Source organism: Equus caballus, chromosome 26 (assembly GCF_041296265.1).
Source record: "Equus caballus isolate H_3958 breed thoroughbred chromosome 26, TB-T2T, whole genome shotgun sequence".
In the NCBI taxonomy this organism is placed as follows: domain Eukaryota; kingdom Metazoa; phylum Chordata; class Mammalia; order Perissodactyla; family Equidae; genus Equus; species Equus caballus.
In genome coordinates, this window is record NC_091709.1 from 26,396,204 (window position 1) to 26,413,607 (window position 17,404).

Below are 17,404 nucleotides of genomic sequence, written 5' to 3' on the forward strand. Positions count from 1 at the left end.
CATTTTGTATGTTTATTAACAGCACTTTTCCTGCTTTGAACAATATGAATTTCTGTGGGAACGTCACAATACATATGTAATTCATGTTTTGGTATTTAATGCTCAGATTCAGAATGAATGAAGCCATTCAAAGTCAGTTTTCGAGACGTCTAGTGGATCTTATGGGTCTTTTCACAGGGCTACATGTTTAATGGCCTTGATGTTGCTTATCCTGAAAATTGTGGCCGTTTTGTGCAACATTTAAACCAAAACCACAATATCAACTGAACTATATTAGTTACTGGTAATTGGTCAACATTTCCTTAGATTTTTCTGTGTTTCTTTGTAATATTAATGGTCCTGTGTCTCATATATATAGTGAGAGTTTTCATTTCTTATTCAAGCTGTTCTGTTGAATTATTTTAATCCTCATAAGATAGGATATAATATTTGAAAAACAGTGGAATATGTCAGCACTTATATTTTATCCAAATGGTGTTTATTGCCTAGAAGTGGGGACTATGACAAGGAGAGTTGTTAAATAAATATAAAGACATTCATAACTATGTGAGTTTTGGAAGTTTGAGAGCTAATGGAAATGGAACATGCGCAATCCACCATAAATCATTGCATTTTAGGATAATTTGGTAGACGTGTTCATACAAAAAGGAAGAAGTTTACCAGTACTCTCAATGAATGTTCAGGAATTATCAATGTTAGAAACTCTCGGATGCTTAAAGGGACATAGGTGTCTTAGTGGGAATGTGTAAGATACTCTTACTGACAAATTGTTTCCACTGGAAAATTTCTAGTACATTAATATTCATAGAATGTGATCGTAACTGTGAAGCAAGATGCGTTTTCTTATTAAGAAAGCCTTTAGAAAGCAAATATTTTCTCAAGAAGAGAAACAAATAATCCATATTATTTTACATATTCATAAACCGTGCTTGCCAAGAAATTCATGGAAAGACCAATTAAACAATTCTAAAAGAAAGGATTATGAAAGATAATTCAATATAGAAGTCACTTTAATTCTATCACAAATTACTGATTTTATTTGCTAAAATCAGGCAGCTTCCAAGAAAGTCATTTTGTTACCATAACACACCTTAAAAAACTCACAGACATACAAAAAACCTTGATACTATTCAGGACACACAGAGAAGGAAGTGATGCTAATAACTTATTTAACATGTTGAGGTTTCTTCCCTAATACTGTTTTCTGCTATTTTACTGTCGTCATATATATATTTCTTTTTCAGGTCAACAGCATTTGTAGCAAATTATAAACATTTCTCTAACTTTCGTTGCTTGTATTTGGTAATTCAAAATAGATATTTTAAACTCAAATTTACTTTATAATTTTTTTCCTTTTCTTCAACATGGATCTACATGAATAAAAATTTAAGGGTGCCAAGATATGACATATATTAGAATTGCCCAGTTTAAAACAGAAGTCTGTAGAATAGCCCAGCCTCATCCCACTGTCCTAAAAAAGTGCTAGGCATCATCTTCTCTTAAAGAAACTTAATATTTGGTGCTTTTTCCTTTGCATTTTGTAAATATTTAAAAATGTATTTGACATATCATAGGATTATAACTAAATCTCTGTCATAAGTACTCAGAAGAGAGGAATTCATGAGAAATGAACATTGTTGGTATTTCCAAAACCCAGAAGGCAGACTGGCTCCTCCAGGGCAGTATGGCACTAAAATGCTAGTGCTGGGATTGCTGCGAATGAGTTGGGTGACCTGCATCTCTTGAAGTTCCATTTCCATATATATAAAATAAGAGGTTGAAGGAAGACACTCTTGGGACTTTCTCATACTCAACTATTTAAAAATCCTTTTACTCAAGCATAGCCACATCCACCAAATGCATCCTAGAACTTCTGAATTATCCTCCACACATGCCTACATAGGTGTTTCAGTATGAAATAAATAAAAAGTTAAACTAAGATCCATAAGTTTTATATGTCTATATTTTAAAATCTCATGGAAAAGCATTTAAAAAACCATATAGGCCAAACCCAGGGTGTCTTCATTAAACTCTTAAGATTCAGGATCTGTGCTGAGTGATTGTGGACACAAAAAAGATGAATAAAACACAGCTCCTGCTTCGTTAGGATGCTAAGATCTACAGAGATTTAACTCAAACCTCAACATGAATTCAAATTTCAAAGTGATGCATGGAGAAAAATATCAAGATAATGTGAAATGCTGATATATAGTGACATCAGATTTTTAGTTATCATTGATTTCCTCTAGGTAGACCATAATGAGATAAACAAATGATTGTATATTGCAGTAGGAATTATTTGCTCTTGTGATGTTGTAATAACATGAATACTTTAATACAAAAGAAGCACTTAAGATACTCTATTTTTCTAGGACTGGTTGCTAACAGAGTACAAAGTTGCTTTTGATCACACAGATGGTTTCCTCCTTTGCTTTAAAGGTTTAAATATTGGTCAGTCTGTTTAATTTTTTCTGGAGTAAATGGTCAGAATAAAGCACGCCAGCAAACAAACAAACACATAGTATTAGAGATTGGATTGGTGGTTACCAAAGCGGAAGGTGGGAGGACAAACGGGATGATTAGGCTCACATGTGAGCGGAAAGACTATAATTAGTTTTTGCGTGGTGAACATGATGGCTATCTTTAGGAATATGTTTGATTTCTTTTGTCTTACTTTTTTTCTTGATTATAGGTTTCTGATTTGTGATTCCCATGAGGATCCTATTTAATATTCTCTGTATATAACAGTCTATATCGCATTGATAGACTCTTTAGCTTGACCTCTTTCTAAAAGCTCTACTTTTTCACTCCCCTCCTCCCACATTTTATGTTTTTCAAATCACATATAGTCTCTTGTTTAGTGTGTGTCTATCCATTACCCTCTTATCATTGAAAAAGGTGATTGTAGTACTTTTGTCTTTTAACCTCCATATTATCTTCACAGGTAGTTGATCTGCTACCTTGACTATATTTTTACCTTTACAAGTGATTTTATTGCTTGGCTTTTCGTTGTTGTTGTTTTGTTTTCTTGATAATTTTTTTTTGGTCTCTATTTGTTGTCATTGCTTTCCCACTTAAATAAGTCCCTTCAGCATTTCTTGCAGAACTGCTTTCTTGGTGATAAACTCCTTTAAGTTTTGCTTGTCTGGGAAGCTCTTTATCTCTCCTTCCATTTTGAATGACAACCTTGATGGATAGAGTATTGGCTGTAGGTTTTTTCCTTTTAGCACTTTAAATACGTTGTGCCATTCTCTTCTCATCTGTAGGGTCTCGGCTGAGAAGTCCGCTGATAGCCTGATGGGCTTCCCTTTGTATGCTTCTAGGATTCTCTCTTTATCTTTAACTTTGGACATTTTAATTATAATATATCTTGGAGTGGGCCTCTGTGGGCTTATCTTGTTTGGAGCTCTGTGCTTCTTGAACTTGGATGTGTGTTTCCTTCCTCAGAATAGGAAAATTTTCATTTATTATTTCTTCAAATAAATTTTCTGCCCCTTTGTGTCTCTCTTCTCCTTCTGGGACACCTATAATCCGAATGTTAGCATGCTTGATATTGTCCCAGAGTTCCCTTAGACTTCTCTCATTCTGTCTAATTCTTTTTTCTTTTTTCTGTGCTGCTTGGGTGGTTTCCTCTAGTCTTTCATCTAGCTCTCTGATCCGTTCTTCTGCATCCTCTACTCTGCTATTGAGTCTCTCTAGTGAATCTTTCATTTCCAGTATTGTATTCTTCCTTTCTGATTGTTTTCTTTTTATATCTTCCAGTTCTTTGCTCATGAGCTCACTGTGCTCATCCAGTCTTCTCCCAATATCTCTCAGCATCCTCATGATATTTTGTTTGAACTCTTTGTCAAGTAGGTCACTTGCTTCTGTTTCTTTTAGTCCTTTTTCTGGGGTTTTGTCCTGTTCCCTTGCTTGTAAAGTATTCTTCATTATGCTTCTTTCTCTGTTCTTATTTCTATGGATTAGGTGAGTCAATTATGTCTCCTGATCTTGGAGAGGTGGCCTTAGGTATGAGATGCCTTATGAGGCCCAGCAGTGTGCTTCCCTCTTGTCACCAGTCCAGAAGATCCAGGAGTGACCACTTTGTGGGCTACTTGTGTCCTTCTGCTGTGGCAGGGTTGCTCCCACTGCAGGTACCCAAGGAGTCTGATCTTTCCTTCCCTGGCCAGCTGTTGGTAAATCCGGTTTGGGGAGCCTCAGCACCATTGGCTACAGAGTCTATCAGCACACTTGTGTTGCAGTTTTCCTCTTAGTTGGGTTGGTACCCAGTGTAGCTGGTTGCTAGGCTCAGAGGGTACAGTTGTGATAGGCCTCAGGCCTACAAGGCTGTTGTCAGTTCTCTTAGGAGTGCAGCTGAGTGGGGCTGGCCCTTGGCCTGGGGCACTCAATTGTTTCAGGCTTTGGAAGGTGGGGCTGATCCTTTTTATGGCTATTTGTGAAGCACAGATCTTCTGCCGCTGATAAGCCTCATGCCCCACAGAACCACACACGCTATCAACACAGTCCTGGTCTGTGCAAACTTCTCAACCCCCTGGAGTATACGCCAATGCCGCACTGCAGAGGCCCCCACCCCTCCACCAGTGACCCCACAGTTCACCTGGTCCTCATACAGGCCCTGCCCCACAGAGGCAGACACCCTTGCCTGCCTCTAGAGATCAAGGCACCCAGTCAATGCAGGCTGAAAAGTTGCCTGAGGGCTTGCTGTTAGGTGGGGCCAGTCCCTAGGGCAGGTTGCCTGCCCTGGCTGAACTGGATTAAATCTGTGTTCAAGTGGGTGTGGCAGACCCCTGGGATAATAAGCCAAAGGATGAACCTCAATGATGCCCACCCACCGGGGTCTGTGTCAGCACACCTGGATCAGTTCAGAATGATGGCCCCCACCAATGTCTCAGTCTCCAGAGAGGTCCATCCTCTCACCAAGATGCCCCCAGAGCCCACCAGGTGAGTTTCATTTCACCAAAGGACTGGCAGCCTCCTCTCTGGTGATTTTAGGTTGCTGCAATGAGTGAGTTTGTTCATAGGCCCTTTAAGACCCAGGTCTTTCCAGCTTTCTGGGGGTATCCTCCCTGTAGTTAATAGCCAGCAAATCCACACCATTAGACCCCTGTCTCAGTTGGGCTGAGTCTAAAGGATGGTTATGGCTGTATTGGCCCCGCTCCGGACCTCACTCCTCCAGGGAGGGCTGCATACCTTAGGGTGGCTCCTGCCTGGCCAGCTGAGAAGCTCCTCTGCTCCCAAAGGTGGCTTTTTTCCACTCCAGCAGGAATTTCTGCCTCTTCTGCCTTAGTCAGGACTGTCCCTTGTTGTGGGGGTTCCTATTATTCAGTTTTCAGCCTTCTATCCGGGGTAATTTTTCCACAAACAGCTGTAATCTGATTGTGTTCATGGGAGGAGATGAGTTCAGAGTCTGCTTACACTGCCATCTTGATGAGAAGCCCTAGGAAAAAGTGTTTTTAAGCAGGTAATTACCCCCAAGTTCTGTGCTTTCTCCTGTGAGCAGTGATTTAAATCTCAGTTGACTTCTTAAAGCCTTTGCTATGCAGGTTTGTATCTGTCCTGTGCATGCAAAGCTCAGGGATTGGGCTGAGCTTTCTCTGGTTTTACAGAGAGAATTATGGCATCTTCTTCTCTTACTCCTATTTGGGATGACTCCCACACGATTCAACCTATATTGACTTCTTTCCAAGGTACCTCTGTACTTCTGGACAAATTCTAGCTCCAGAATCACTTTAAAGCTCCTTAACTAGGTCCTGCCCTCTAGACAAAGCCATGAGAGGAAAAAAAAAAGTGTGACACTAGTTTTCATTTCCCTCCCCCAATCTCTCTGATTTTGTTTGCTCTACAGAAGCCTTAAGTAGTTGGTTTTTGTTGTTCTTTTTCGTCTTTTGTTTGATTTGTGTTATTTCTAGAGCTTTTAATTATTACCAGTAGGGGAGATGGACTATTGCAGGCCTACTCTGCCATTATGGAAACAGAAATTTATATAGTGTATGTATTTATGTATTTATTAATTGTTGTTGTTGTTGAGGAAGATCGGCCCCGAGCTAACATCCATTGCCAATCTTTCTCTTTTTGCTTGAGGAAAATTGTCCAGGAGCTAACATCTGTGCCAGTCTTCTTCTATTTTGTACGTGGGACACCACCACAGCATGGCTAGATGAGCATTGTGTAGGTCCATGCCTGGGATTCAAACCTGTGAACCCTGGGCCACTGAAGCAGAGTGTGCAAACCCAACCACTCTGCCACCAGGCCAGCACTATATATATTTTATTTTTAATGCAACATTAAATCATAAAAAATATTTGTTTTCTCTAGTTCCTGGAACCAAGAACATAAGTGTAGTTTCAGTTTTCAGCAGTTTTTAATTTCTTTCTTTCTTTCATTTTTTTCAAATTTTGTTTTTTAATTTTTATTTCTTATTAATCAAATCTTCAAATAAATCATTACATTGACCAAAAGACTGTGTAAATTGCAAAGTCTTCAAAAGAAAGGTTTTTTCCCCTTCAATGTCTCAATCTTCTGGGCAGTCAATTTTATTTAATTTGATATTTTTATCTATACACAAACCTTAATCTTTATCAAAAGTGTATTAAGTTCTACAAATGAAAATCACTTCAAATTTTCAATTGAGAGATTGGATAGCTTTAGCTGTGACTTAGATGAGTTAGACGTGAGTTAGATGTTCAGAGCTTTTAACAGAATTCTTCACGTACAAAGGGTTAATTCTACCAAAATAGGTTGAATTTCATGTAAAGTAAATGTCTCATATTTTAAGATTAATAAACACATTATCAAACTTTAGTTATGCATTCCATTGACATATTTCCTTCTTTTTTTTTAAAATATCCAACTGAAAGAAATTTCTCTGGTAGATCTAACCTATATATGAATGCTATATTTAAGCTGTCTCCTCTTGTTGCCTCCCCATGATGTCTCTTTTAAATACCCATTTCAAATTACTTGTAATTCTCTAGAAGTCTAGCTCTGTCTGATTAATCTAGATTCTTATCATATTTCTTCGTGTGCCTTAATGGGAATTCTCTGTTGTTTTTTTTTTTTTTTTTTAAAGATTTTTATTTTATTTTTTTTTTCCTTTTTCTCCCCAAAGCCCCCCGGTACATAGTTGTGTATTCTTCGTTGTGGGTTCCTCTAGTTGTAGCATGTGGGACGCTGCCTCAGCGTGGTCTGACGAGCAGTGCCATGTCCGCGCCCAGGATTCGAACCGACGAAACACTGGGCCGCCTGCAGCGGAGCGCGCGAACTTAACCACTCGGCCACGGGGCCAGCCCCGGGAATTCTCTGTTTTTCACAATTAAATTTACTCATGAATTTCAGGATAGTACTCAATATATTGGGATCCTAGTTCACTTTCCCAATGTTATACTACATTTAAGAATAAATTTTAGCTTTGGCATGATACAAATTTGCCCATCTATGCACCTTCTCTGTTATACATATGAGAATTTCATAAAAATGTTTAAAGATTAATATAATGATGGAGAAAATTCACTTATGGTAAGTTATATAAATATGTTAGTGAAAAATGAATTTATACTTAAGTAAAAAGTAACATAATTAGTCATCTTTATCTCATTAATTGCTAAAGTCAGATTTTATTCATGTGGTAACAATTTAGAAAATGCCGTGATGTTATTTGTCTACAATTAGTATTATTTGAGAGTATGGGGTTAAATAATCATTTGGAATATGTAGCCATGGTCATAATTTAAAATTTAGCCTGCTCTTCTCTTTCAATCATCTTCCTTATAAATTAGTGTAATTGTATTATGAAAATTGGAATATTTTCTATACATCTACAATTCTACTATTTCTAGTAAATCTTATATTCTTCTCAGAAGAAGAATAGTAGAAATTTTGGTTGGATATTGCATCCTAGAAACCATGAAAAGTACTGAAGCTGTCTAATAAACTTAGATTTTGGTATCCAATGAATTTATAATAGCAATGAACATTGCAGTACCTTACATGCAATGCCATGAAAAGTTATTATTGTAAATAAATATTTGTTAGATGGTAAGGATAGTTCTATTCTGCATCTTTGAATCAAAACAGTGTAGAAAGGGGCCAGCCTGGTGATGTAGTGGTTAGGTTCACACTCTCTGCTTTGGCAGCCAGGGCTTCACAGTTTCGATCCCAAGTGTGGACGTAGCATTGCTCTTCAAAGCCATGCCATGGTGGCATCCCACATAAAATAGAGGAAGATTGGCATAGATGTTAGCTCAGGGCCAATCTTCCTCACAAAACACCAAACAAAAAAAAACTTAAATACAACAAAAACAAAACAACAAAAAAACTGTAGGAACTATGAAAATTACAGAGATGTTACATAATGTCACAGAAAACCTACCAGAATAGTCTTTTTTTTTTTTTTCCCAAAGATTCGCACCTGGGCTAACATCTGTTGCCAATCTTTTATTTATTTATTTATTTTCTGCTTTTATCTCCCCAAATCCCCCCTTACATGGTTGTATATCCTAGTTGCAGGTCCTTCTAGTTGTGGGATGTGGGATGCTGCCTCAACGTGGCCTGATGAGCGGTGCCATGTCCGCACCCAGGATCTGAACCCTGGGCCGCCACAGCGGAGCGCACAAACTTAACCACTAGGCCATGAAGTCGGTCCCCAGAACAGTCTTTACTGCCTATTCAAGCACCTACAGTATAATATTGCTAAGAATTAGTGAAAAAGAATAAAGCCACTTATAATTTGACACCAACCGAAGTTACTGTAATAGCACTAAGTTTAGGAGATTAAGCCTTTTTTTTTGTTCAAAACCTCTTTTGTGTTTTAGCCTAAGCAGATTCCTTGGCATGCTGCCAGTTCATTTTCAACACTTCAACGGCATTACCCTTACTAAGAAGCACGAGTTGAACTAAAGTTCCAATTTATAAAACAAAAGAGATAACAGGCGTGTGATATGTGGTGTAATGCAATAAGCACCGATTACATAGCACGTTTGATTACAATTAGAATATCATTAAGTTTTGTGACTAGGTATTCATTACATATTACCTATTAATTAGACTTAATTATTTTATGTGATTAATTTAATTTAACAGTTACATGGTAACAATGCATGTTAAGAAATATTGAATTTTTCATTTACATTTTCTTCTCATTGAGCTGTCTGCACCTGCTTTTATTTCTTGTTAGACATAATAGCAATATTTAAATACGTTTTCTCCTGTGGTATAAAAAGTTTTAACAGTGTTGGAAACATTTTAAGGATGAAGGGGTATTAATTAATTTTATAAGACAGATTAATATTACTTCCATATTTATATACATTCCATAGAATTAAATTTTTGCCTTATTGCATAATTTTTTCCTCAAGTTTTACAGTCCCTCAAGGTAGTAATTCTAGAAGCATGATCAGCTGCATGTACAGAATGAGGTAGATAAGATTTGAACATAAACTTAACATTTAAAGAAAATTATCTCAATGAACACTTACATATTAGAAAAACTGCTTGGTCATAGCAGACACACATTTTATATCTGTGATTAAAATCTTGTCTTATGACCCTGACTTTAGCACTCACCAGAATACATTTAAGCTATTCAAACTTTTAAAGAACATGGCTCATTTGCGGAAATAAATTTGTTCTAGTGCCACCAACTATTTCAGTTTTATATCCAGTAGGATAATTTCAAGGACAGCATCTGAGAGAAATACGAACCTTATCTTTACATCCAGAAGATAAGAAGAACGGAACATTACAAAAGAAAAGTGAAACATATTTTACTGCTCAGCTGTATTTTTTTAAGCCAAAGTTACTTGAACCCCCTGGGAAAATTTGAAATATCATATTCGGCACATGCACAGATATTATCACTTCTTCTAGTTTATCACTTTTTTTTTTTATCTCTGAGAGATAGTTGATTCAGATCAAATCTTGTTGTTAAAATGTACTTCAAAGATTATGATGATGACATGTTGTTAGAGAATATTAGGAAAAATCCAGCCCTTGAGAGGATAAACCTTAGAAATGAACAAATATCACATATAATTAAAAAGTCATTTTGTGTAACTCTTGGATTTATCCCTGCCTCTTGGCACCTACTCAATTTTACTGACCAGAAATGTTGAACCTTACCTCCAATTTGCAGAGTTTTCTGCCCTTCTTCTGGAATGCAGACCTTGCCCCAACGTATCTCAGTTCTTACTAGCACAGTGTCTTAGTTAGGGCTGCTATAACCCATAAACTGGGTGGCTTAGACCCAGGCATTTATTTCCCATGGTTCTGGAAGCTGGAAGTCCAAGGTCAGGATGCCAGCATGGTCAAGTTCTTGGTGAGGGCACTTTTGCTGGTTATGTGTTCTCGTGGCCTTTCCTTGGTACCTGCACACAGAAAGAGACACAACACCTGTCTCTTCCTTTCTTTTAAGGGCATTAATCCCATCATGGGGATCCCACCCTATGACTTCACCTAGAACTAATCACCTCCCAGAGGCGCCACCTCCAAATACCATCACATTGAGGATTAGGGCTTGGACATATGAATTTGAGGTGGGCACAAACACTCAGTCTATTGTAGCAAGCTTTCTGGATTTGATAGAGAAGACCACCTCACAGAAGGAAGCAGTGCAGAATTTCAAAGGGTGAGGCTGCCCGCTCTGATCGCATCATCCCAAATGTGACTGACTTCCACTGACTTCACTGAGTTTTGTCATCTTGGAGATACTGAAAAATACTCTAAGACGTTATGACAGACTGCTTACTGCCTCTTAGTCTATTTGGGCTGCTATAACCAAGCACCACAGACTGAGTGGCTTATAAACAACCGAAATTTATTTCTCACAGTTTTCGAGGCTAGAAGTCTGAGATCAGAGAGCCTGCACCCTTGGGTTCTGGTGAGAGCCTCTTCTGGTTCCAGACTGCCATCCTCTATTCCTGTCCTCATGTGATGGAAAACATAGCAGAGCAACAGAGCTCCATCCTGACTCTTATAAAGGCACCAGTCCTATTCATGAGAGTTCCACCCTTATGACCTCATCTAATCTTAATCACTTTCCAAAGGCCACACCTCCTAATACCATCATAGTGGGGAGTAGGATTGCCACATATGAATTGTGGGGGACACATTCACTTCATAATAATATGAAGTGAATTCTTCCACCTCCTTCCTCCTCCCTAGGATATGGTACCAGTAGATTTACCTTGTTGGGTTTACTACCTTACACCTTAGTCCTGAATAACATGGCCACCAAAAGTTAAGATACTTAATTCTTGAAAAAGACTAATCCAACAATGAATCCAATTAGCCAGAACTCTGTGGCCCTAAATCTTTAAATCCTCTGAATTCTATTACTTAATTTCAGTGGAGGAGAGTCAAGGACAAGTTATTCCTAATATTATCTATGTATTGTTAATACCTAGCCACTGACTTAAGCCAGCTCACAGTTTGTGATGATTTAAACTAGATAGCAGTTTTCTAATATATTGGGCTTTACTAAAATAATATTTAAATGTTATAGTATCAGCAGCTATCCATAGATTTTAATGAATCTGCTGGATCTAATCCTAGGACATTGATCAAGTCATTTAAATTATCCATGCTTCAGTTTCTTGATTTGTAAAGAGGAAGAGATGAATCTAAACTCATTATTTTATGAAGTTAGGCACAGAGAAGTGAGGATCTTAATTACGTTATTTTCATTCAACAATATTTATCAGGCATGTGCGACACACCAAGCACTTTTCCAGGTGTCGAGTATACAGAAATGAATAAAGCAAGCAAAACACCTGACTTTGTGCACCTTACATTCTAGCCATGAGAATCAATAATAAACAAGCAAAGTAGCAAAACATATAACATGGAAACAGTGAAAAGGTCTAAGGAGAAAAAAATAAAGCTGTGCGGTGAGATACATCATCGGTTAAGGAAACAATAATTATATATAATAAACACCCCTGAACTCAGCAGCATACAATAATAATTCGTGTACTCCACTGGCATTGGCTGACCCAGGCCGACCTTGAATAGGGAGCTCTGCTTCAAGCAGCAAAGCTTCATCCAGGCTGTGGGTCCAGCAACGCTTGTAATCAGGTTGAAGAGGCAGCAACTACAGGGAGAAAGCTATCTCATAGTGATGGCAGAAGCCCGAGAGAACAAGCCCAATAATGAGAGCAAGTTTCAAGTGTTTACTCATGTCACATTCCAAAAGACATGTGGTTAAAAGCCTACCATCAATCCAGTAGGGCAATGCACCCCTCTTCTATTGGGAGAGCTTTGGGTGTGAATATTTGCTGAATAAAATAAGCCATTTCAAAAGTACATGCCTATGGCCAGCCCAGTGCTGCAGTGGTCAAGTTCGCATACTCCGCTTCCATGGCCGGGGTTTTGCAGATTCAGATCCCAGGTGCGGACCTACACTCCGCTCATCAAGCCATGTGGTGGTGATGTCCTAGGTACAAAATAGAGGAAGAGTGGCACAAATGTTAGCTCAGAGCCAATCTTCCTCACCAAAAAAACAAAACAAAAACAAAAATATATGCCTGTGAGTGAAATTTCAAATGATTAATTTTAAAATAATGTTTGGGTTTGTGAAAATATGTATATTTACATTTTTCTCTCAGTTGCTTCAGACTTGCTGTGTAAATCATCACATATTGAATAAGAAAAACCAACATAATTTCAATCAGTTGTTTAATAGACATTAAAGAAGTAGATGTTATTTCTGTTATCGTCATACAAGAACCTTCATAATAATTATTCAGTTTGATAAATTTTATTGTATAACATCAGGAATAGTGTACTATCAGTGCTTTTCAAAGGTGCAAAATGATTTAAGGGCCATGCAAATATTGCAATATGTTTAGGAAGCTGGAACCTACTTAAATGGAACAGCTTAGAAAGTATCATAAAATAACATATAATGGAATGCATTTATAATTAAATACGTGTCATATTGACTATACAAATGAGTAATAATAGAAAAAGATCCTTCTAGAAATGTGATATCATCACATTATTTTAAAGAAGTGGAACCTAAGAACCAGATAATTTTTTTTTGGTGAGGAAGATTGGCCCTGAGCTAACATCTGTTACCAGTCTTCCTCTTTTTGCTTGAGGAAGATCATCACTGAGCTAACATTTGTGCCAATCTTCCTCTATTTTCTATGTGGGCCACCACCTCAGCATGGCTTGATGAGTAGTTTGTAAGTCCACACCCAGGATCTGAACACACATACCCTGGGCTGCTGAAGCATAGCAGGAGAACCTAACCACTAGGCCACTGGGCCGGCCCCAGAACCAGATAATATTGATTCTGTATCTATACTATTTTAAAACCTATATAACTCATTTGACTTACTATATTTATTTGCACAGATCCCCTTTGTTCATATTATAGGGTCATTCAGAGTAAAATGTTATTTCTCTTCCGGTATTGCTAACAAGAGAAAATGTTTCTGCCCCTGTGATGAAGATGAAAGTTTGATAGAAGCAATTTGCCTCCTTAAATAACTGTTTTTAGCATTCCTGGTATCTCAAAATACTTTATATGTTGCAGAATTTCAAGTATTACTTGTTAGATATAAGTAATTCAAGGATACTCCTGTTTGTTTAGGAAATCTTTGATTTTTCTTGGGCCTCCTAAAAAGTCTTCTAAGATTATAGGAGCAATTATCAAACTAGTCAGCCCACTACCTATAAAAGATATTCTATTTTTTGATACTTTTATTTTTTTTCTGTGGTTTTATCAGACTTCATAAGGTGATTAATTTTCGTTCCCAGTACTCTTAAGTCATCAATGCTAAAACAATTGATTTAAACATTATTCTTGCCCTGAGCAGCATTTCCCATTATGATTATTATTTTAATTATTTTTAAAAGGCCTTTATTTTTGATCTTTAAACAATAATAAGAACTGGATATGTAAAATTTCCAGATTATAACCTAATATACCAAGATAATTTCATTTTAATATTTACACATTTACTGTAAAATTTTATTTAAAATATTTTGATTTTGCACAATTAAGTGTTCGATCCTAGAATGAGAAGAAATTTTCCACTAAAATGTAATATCCACAGAGACAAACCTAATTATTTTTAACATCTCTCTTTCTCTGAAGTGAGAAAAAAAAAAGAAACACATATTTGTGATTTTCCAAAAACTCTCTGGAAATCGCAAAGATATTTTTGCATATAATAGATATCCTGAAATCTGTGTTTTTTTCTAAATTTAGAGTTTTATTTTGGAAGGGAAAATCTACGGTACTTTCGCAGATTTGTTCACTTGACTGAATTGGAACGGTAGGTGACTGAGAAACTATGTGATCACTTATTTAATCAAGTTGACAGTAAGACACTTTTAAATAAACATAAAGGGTAAAAAAAAAAAAAGAAATACTTCCTTGATTAAGTCTTTGTTGTATACGGTGTTTTCCATTCAGACTATGGTTTACAATGATGTTCTTGCTTCTATATATTTTTAATTTACTTTATCTGATTTTTAAATTTATTAATATTATTGTAAAACTATTGATTATTTGTAATACAGGTGTTGTACATAATAGTTTAGTAGTACCAGCTGCTTTATGTTTTTTGCCATATTCATTCAGTAATTAATATTTATTGGTGTTTAAAAATGGTGGGCAGTGTATTCACCTAAAGTAACAGAAATAAAGAGCACACATTTTTTAGCTCAAGAAAAAAAAGCTATCTAAAAGGGGGGATCCATGTCAATAAACTATTATCTTAGGAGAAGCTGTACATTTTTGCTTTTGTTTTCTGTGATGCAATGCTCTGAAAATGTAATGCACATGATTCATTTCTGATCATAACTTGAATTGCTTCTTTTATTGCATCTGGCTCAAATTATTTTGCTCTATTAATAAAATGAATTAAATTTTGATGATTGTTTATCAACTTTTTAAGTAATAAAGTGTTCTGATCAAATACACATTGAAAATATAGAATACAGGTCAACATAAGCAGTAGTTAAACAGAAAGAAATTGTGATCTAAGGCTAACTAAATAATACCGTGGTAATTTGAAACTTATAGGTATGTGACAAGTTTTTACCAATTTTCATTCGAGAGATTTAAAGGGAGGTACAAAAAGTTTACATAATTCCCTACATTTTAACCTTTTAAATAAAAGGCAGTAAATATAAAGGTAAAATGATGATAGTAATAATAGATAATGTAGTGTAATTGTAATTAAATATGTTACTTAACATGTTTAGAACACTGACTGACAGGTCATAAGCACCACCTTAGCTATTATCATCATCATTACTATTTCTCATGCCATTATTATTATTATTGTTATTACTATACAAGCAATAATATTAAGAGTTTTTGTTGTTTCTTTTCCACTGCTGTGACCCAGACATTCCATTATGCATATAGTAAGCAACATTCTAGAATGCACAACTATGCGCTTTAAGATATAATAAAAATGTATGTTTGCTTTTGATTTTTTTTAGTCATCAGAGTTTGATATACCAGTGAGATTTAAGAAATGAATCAAATATGTGGAACTATTTTTACCTGTATAAAATGAATAATCTTGATCATCAAATTTAAATCACTGGACAAAAGATTTACTATATTACTTGACAGAAATTTCTTTTCAATATTAATAGTAGTGATAAACTAAAGTTGTTTGACATCAATAAGCACAAATTGCATAAGAGAGAGAATGTGCTACTGTAAAATCAGGTTCTGAAGAAAATAACATTATTGTTATTTATCAAACAGTTTTAACCCTCTTTATCTTTCTGCCCAATCATTCTTCTTTTGATAACTCAGAGATTTGTATGAAAGAGATTCATTTAAATTTTGTTTCCTAAATTTCTATGTGAAATTATTCATAATAATAATATCATCTTTAAAAATACTATAGCTATTCATGGAAATTCAGTTATATAAAGCAACAAAAGAGAACAAAATAGAGGCCAGCCTGGTGGTGCAGCGGTTGAGATCGCACGTTCTGCTTCTTGGCGGCCCGGGGTTCACCGGTTTGGATCCCGGGTGCAGACATGGCACTGCTTGGCATGCCATGCTGTGGTAGGTGTCCCACATATAAAGTAGAGGAAGATGGGCACAGATGTTAGATCAGGGCCAGTCTTCCTCAGCAAAAAGAGGAGGTTTGGCAGCAGTTAGCTCAGGGCTGATCTTCCTGGGGGGGGGGGGTGGGGGAAGAGCTGACAAAATAGCCATGGCTGGTACAATACCTTTATTTGTATTTGTATATATAATTTAAGAGGGAAAATATTAGGAAAAGGAAAGAAGAATAATAGTAGAAAGAGAAATAATTCACCTTACTTATAATCAAACTTCTCTTATGATCAGTAATATTTCTATTATTAATAGCAGTCAAATTAGAAATCCAGTGTGTGTCAACAAGTCTCACGTAGGGATATCTTATGTAAGTGACTTTTATAACTCCAGGGTCATAAAATAGCTGAGATTTATGCATACGTTGGTTGTTCAAATTTAGTACAAAAAATGCACACCCAGTGTTATAGTTAATTGGCAATAAGCACACGTCTAATTTAGTATTCCATGTAGCCATCAGAATTCCCACAGCACAGGGACTGATTCCAGTTAATTGCCATAGCTGATTCTGCATATGGGTGAACGTACAGTAGGACTGGATCTATGAAATTATTAATTGAATTATCCTCTAAGTGTGCCAAAGGATATATTAGTTTTTATTCCCTGGATATTTTCTCTCAGCATAAATCAAGTGAGAAAATTCAATGACTGAAAAAAGTGTCAAGATGTTTTAGATATTAAAAAACATGTGCAATTAATTCTTAGCTAATTTAAGAGGCTGGCTTCTTCACAAAATAGGCAGTAAGAGTCTATGAAACACGATGTATTGCTATAGAATTAACACTGAATTGGAGTTCCAAGTCTGTGATTTTAGGAAAGTCGAGCAAATATTGGTACACGTTTCTGCCTCTGTAAATGGAGTGATGATCTCTAGAATACATACTTATCCTGAGTTTTCATTCATTCATTTAACAATTATTCACTGAGTGTGTACCAAGTGTCGGATATAAATTCAGGGGGTGCTGTACAGAACTGTGAGAAAGGCAACATTGTCCTTGCTCTCCGTTTTGCAAGTTCAGCCCTAAGTCTCAGCAATAAGGCAAAAATAAAATAAAATAAGGACATTTATCAAAACAGGTAACTTGGTACCAGGTCTGAAGGTAGTGTTAAAAGTATCTTAAAAAAATCACCTGGGGCCGGCCCCGTGGCTGAGTGGTTAGGTTCCCGCGCTCCGCTGCGGCGGCCGAGGGTTCGGATCCTGGGCGCAGACATGGCACTGCTCGTCAGGTCACCTTGAGGTGGCGTCCCACATGCCACAACTAGAACGACCCACAACTAAGATATGCAACCATGCTGGGGGGGGGGGGGGGCGGT

General features: G+C 36.6%; 1 protein-coding gene and 1 long non-coding RNA gene across 4 annotated transcripts in view; one reads left to right on the forward strand and one right to left on the reverse strand.

The window, feature by feature from the left end:
- Positions 1–10,985, reverse strand: part of LOC111770762 (uncharacterized) — a 32,784-nt gene extending 21,799 nt beyond the window's left edge. The window contains exons 1-3 of one of the 2 annotated variants that reach the window (XR_011433028.1): positions 10,822–10,985; positions 10,117–10,361; positions 3,732–5,437 (exon numbers count right to left, since the gene is read on the reverse strand). This is a non-coding gene — a long non-coding RNA (uncharacterized lncRNA). Of the gene's footprint in view, positions 1–3,731; positions 5,438–10,116; positions 10,362–10,821 lie in introns of those variants that run through there. The other variant, XR_002804165.2, reaches the window with a different exon arrangement.
- Positions 1–17,404, forward strand: part of NCAM2 (neural cell adhesion molecule 2) — a 490,396-nt gene that overhangs the window by 345,716 nt on the left and 127,276 nt on the right. The gene's annotated exons all lie outside the window — the stretch shown is intronic.